Here is a 5,343-nt window from a genome sequence, read left to right on the forward strand (position 1 = left end):
AGATTAAGAAACTGAGAGGTAATTAATTGAATATTTGAGGCCCAACATTATTGATGCAATTGTATTTTATGTTGAAAATATAACTTTTCTGATTTTCTTTTAGTAGCTTTAATAAATTGTATATAAACTGGTCATGAATAGCTCTTTTTTTCTTCCCTATTTCCTTCTCTCTCCTCTGTTTTCCCCTCTGCTCCCCCTCTTCTCTTCTTTGTCTCCCTTCCTCCTCCCTTCCCTTCTTTCTTCCTTTGATTGTTCCTTCCTGCCTTCCCTTGTCATGCACAGCTTATAATTGAAATAGTTTGTTTTATATTTGTTCCAATACAAAGTTTGTGATACATAGTTAGAATATGTTTATTTTTGTTAAAATATATAATTTATCCTGACATAAACGATCCTTTTGTAAACTTAAAAAAATTAACAGATTGTTATATATTGAGGGAATTCAAAATGTCTTTACTGTCTATAACTTACTTGAGTATTGTACTTATTGTTAGTTATAGCATATTTATATTATATGTAATTATTTATTATTGTCATTACTATTATTGTTGTCATTGTTCATTTCAACCAAACAACATTTTCCTTTGTTAAAACCAAATTCTGTTTAAATTTAGTCGTTTTTTTTCATTCCATACCTACAAAGATTTGCTGTCATGTTTAATTTATGAACACATATTTCAACAGTAACTGTTGATCTGATTATTTTCTCACTTTCTTGAGTACAATTTCATCTTTCACCAAATATCTTGTTAATAGTGGCATATGCCTATAGTTCTTGTCAAAAGTTAACAACCCTTTGTTTTTTTTTAAATCTCTTTCTTTTTACTCATTTTTATATTGTCATGGGTTACATTTTCTTGCTTTTTCACATGTCTAGTAATTTTGACCTGATGATGTACATAATACATTGTGTTGCCTACTGGATATTTTGTCCCAAATGATAGTACTATATTTGTCAGGCAAGTATTTGTGAATACAGCTTGGACATTTTGAGACTTCTTTTTATGCATTATTAAATTGGATATTGAGCAAACTCTATGATAGTAGTGGTAGTATGACCCTATAAGACTATGTTGTGCTTCTAGGCTCTTTAGCATATTCTCTGGTATTCAATGTTATCATTTTACTCTGGATAATCAGAAATCAAAGTCTCTCATTCCTGTGTGAACACTGGGAAATTTTTAACCTAAAAGTGAGTGATTTTTTTCTTTGCTTCATAAAGTCCTACCTTATTCACAAATAATTGTACATTTAGCACAGTTGCCTCAGCCATCCAAAACTCCAATATATGTCGTCACAACCAGAGATTATCATGCTGTGTATAGGTCTTTCTCTCCATGCTGGGGTCAAAAAAGTTCTCTAGGGAGACAGCTGGGTTAATGTAAGGCTGAGTTCAGTTGTCTTCCGTCTCAAAAGGGTCACTGTATGGCCTTTTGATCAACATTTGAAGACTTTTTTTTTCATATGTTTAATCCAGTTTTCTATTTGTTTGTCTTAAGAGGCCAAGTCCAGTATCAACTATTCTATTATCAGAAGTGGAAGCCAGATGTAGTGGTGCATGCCCCTTGGTAGTCTGAGGCAGGGGGATTATCCAAGCTCATGAGTTCCAGACCAGCCTGGACAACATGGCAAAAACCTGTCTCATAAAAAGAAAAATAGAAAGTCTTATGCAAGTTTTTATCAATACCAATTTCTGACTTAAATGATATGTATAAAATAAGTACCTAGCAATGAAAAAACAATGACTTTCTCTATTCTCTCACATTATAGTACATTTTATTTTTCAGAGCATAAGAGATTTCATGTAGAGTTTTGTAGAATTATTTTTGCTAGTCTTTTAAAATCCTCGGGAGTATAACAACTATATTTTAAGGTGTGTTTATTTTTAATTGCATTACTCAAGAAACAAGAACAATTTACTCATGAAAGCATTACCTGATCATCTTAAGATAGTGTCTGAATCCTGCTTCCTTTCTCCTGTTTCTGCCTCCTCTTTCCCTGTTTTTCAATAGTTATATACCTACAATCTTATTTCTATCATATTGTTTGAACTTCAAAGTTTCTATCCCTGACTTCTTGTCTTCTGTACATCTTCTTCCTGCTTTTCACTTCCTGTCCCATTTACCTACCATCTTCTCTGCCCTCCTTTGATGCTTGCACATCTTGTGTTTGGGACCTCACTTACTTCCTCTCTTCTCTACCTGCCCATATGTATGAACTTCATCTGCGAAGAAGAGTCTAATTCTTTTCAAACAATATCTTTCTTTTCTCTTAATAACTATAATAGCAATAATCCTTGATAATCTAATCTATGCCTAGTTTCTGGTAAATTTTATATATATTGCATAGCTAATTCCAATAGGAACTGTGTTTGAATCCCCACGGAAATCCTCATTTTTAAGTGAGGGGAAAATGCAGAAAGAAAAATGCAACTTTAAAAAAATGGTGTTGTTTCTATGATGGATTCATAGAAAAGATGGTAAAAAAATGTTTCAGTTAAATTTCATAGTTTTTCAGATTAGTGATACCTTCTTTCTTCAAAATACATCTGTTACCTTATACAGAAATTTTATAGCTGCTATAAGTATTCATAATGGTCAACTCTGTTATCAATAAAAGCAGTTTCATCTTTAGTGTTACAGTAATTTTACAATACCCCCAACCAGTTCTCTTTTTCCCTATCTGGATTTGGCAGTTTCAATCATACCTCATTGTTTATTTCTTTTTTTCTCAATAAATGATTTGGAAAAATTTTGTGGGTTTTTAAAAATATTTTAGTTTAGAGATTTTTAAATTTATGTCTGTAGAACCAATTTGGACTTTGTAAAAATAAAAATTTGATTAACTTATTTTTATCTTCAGGGACCTTATCATCTAAGTAGAAGTTCACTTATCAGAACATTGAACCCTTCAGTCAATTTTTAAAATTTTTTTTTATTATTAGTTGTTCAAAACATTACAAAGCTCTTGACATATCATATTTCATAAATTTGATTCACTCGGATTATGAACTCCCATTTTTACCCCATATACAAATTGCAGATTCACATCAATTACACATCCACTTTTTTACATACTGCCATACTAGTGTATGTTGTATTCTGCTGCCTTTCCTATCCTCTATTTTGATTATTAATACATAATTTAAAGATTAGGTTTTAGAATATTATTTGTTAAACTATTGGCCATTCTTATTCTTTTTTCCTTAAATTATTCAATTATGACTTAATTTTATATATGATTAATATACATTTAAATATATTTCCTAGTAGTTCTTTATTAATAAAATGTGACAGGTTGACTTGTTTATATTAAAATGACAACTATCAAAAATTGACCATTCTGCTGCTTACACCCTATTCATATAACTAATGATGGCAGAGATTGGATTCCAACCACACTCTGTCTGGTAAAAAAAAAAGTCCACAAATCTGCTAGCATGATGTTCTCTGCCTCTTTAAAAATGCTTCTCTTAGATCTGCTTACACCTGCTAATGGTTGTACCTCTGAAGATGTTCAGAACATCTGATCACAAGAGTGGCAACCTTGTGAGAGAGAGGTGAATCACACAGGCTGTAAAATCAAAACATGTCTAAGTTTAAGCCCCAGCTACACTCCCAATAGTGGTGTCATTTTGAGAAAACTTCTTGGGCTGGGTTATAGTTCAGTGGTAGAGTGTATACCTAGCATGTGTGAGGCACTGGGTTAAATCTTCAGCGCCACCAAAAATAAAATAAAATAAATGTATTGTGTCAACTATAACTAAAAATATTTTTTAAAAGAAGAAAGTGAGCTTCTTAACTAGCCTCATTCCTGGTTTTCTTATATTCAAAATAAGAACCATGAATTAGTCGTTTTTAATTTGAGGACTAAGTATTTGTGTTTGCTCTGAACGTTCTTTGGACTGTACGAATTTCCTATATGAGTTTTGATTTGAATTAATATTTTCCAGAATTTTGACTATATGCCAAATATAATAAACATTAAACTAATAAAAGAATGATGATACCATGAAATAGTCAAACTTTTTTTTAAAGCAGTAATAAAGATCAAAATTAATGACAGCTAAAGGAACAAAGCAGGTATGAAGACAGTATTTGTTGCTTACCCAGTAGTGGAGAGTGGTGATTTGAATCAAATCATGGCCTCTGACGCTCTCCTGGCTACATTTGCCCCCGGAGCTGCCTGTGCCAAGGTGCAGGACTAGATGCACTGGTTGCTATGGTGATGCCAGCCAGGTGTGGCTCCTTGCCAAGACGCGGCTTTATAAGTGGAAGCCTTGAGTTCAGCACCTTCTCCCAGGGATAGTGAATTCTGAGCAAAACAAGATGACCCTATTATCTCGCCAGTCCTGTGTCTTTCAGATTGTGTGCTTTGCTGAAAGTTTCTCACAAATAACCTTTTGAAAAAACCTATATAATAAACTTGTTGAGCTAGCTCAGGGTCAGTCACGCCTCAGCTGCTCTTGGCTTTCCTACTAGGCCCCAGTTTTCTCCGTGTGTGTGTGTGTGTGTGTGTGTGTGTGTGTATTCTTTATCCCCCATTGCTCCTGTGCGTCTTGTATAACCCGAGAGATAAGAGGGTTGCGGCACCCAATATCTTCTCTACCTTTTTACCTTACACTTAGTCTTGACTATTCATTTGAGGTGTCAACTTGCCTACTTAAAAAGTCTACATTTCCAACCTACCTTGCATATAGTAGTCATATGATAGCTCCATCCCATTTAACAAAATCAGAGATGTGCCATGGACTGCTGGTAAGTTTTGACACTGCAAAATCTGTGGTCTTTCCCAGAAGCCAGTTCAAAGACTATGATGGTCATCATGTCATAGTGGAGACAATGATTGATCTTTACATCTCTTGAACATTCCAAGGCCAGCTGCCTATTTACATTACTTATGAAATAACACTTTATGCATTTTTATGTCTCTCACAGTCAGAGAGGCTACAATAGGCAACTGTTTTACCTTTTAAGCTACAATAATAACTAACATCAACCCTGTATAAGAATGAGTTCAGTTATTTTTATAAGAAGTCTGTACTTAAAATTCTCTCAGCTAATCATTAGAAAACAAAATTCTGGCTAACAATTAGTAAAATCATCCCATTTTCATCCTCTTCTTCCCCATTGAAATGATTTTATAGGCACTTAAAAGAAGAATAGAATTGCATTCTTTTTTTTGAACATTCAATCAGGCTCCAGCAGAAGTTTCTCTCTTCTGACATCAGAGTGCCACTGAAAATATTGCTAAGCTTGGAGCGGAAGCTAGAAGTTGGTGGGAGTCTTTTGTGGGAGAAGTCAATGTTTTCTCATTTGTTTGTCAATGTTGTATTTCAAGTTC

This window comes from Marmota monax, unplaced genomic scaffold, assembly GCF_021218885.2.
Source record: "Marmota monax isolate L192 unplaced genomic scaffold, Marmota_monax_Labrador192_F-V1.1 WCK01_AAM20220418_F8-fsc00140, whole genome shotgun sequence".
NCBI classification, from domain to species: domain Eukaryota; kingdom Metazoa; phylum Chordata; class Mammalia; order Rodentia; family Sciuridae; genus Marmota; species Marmota monax.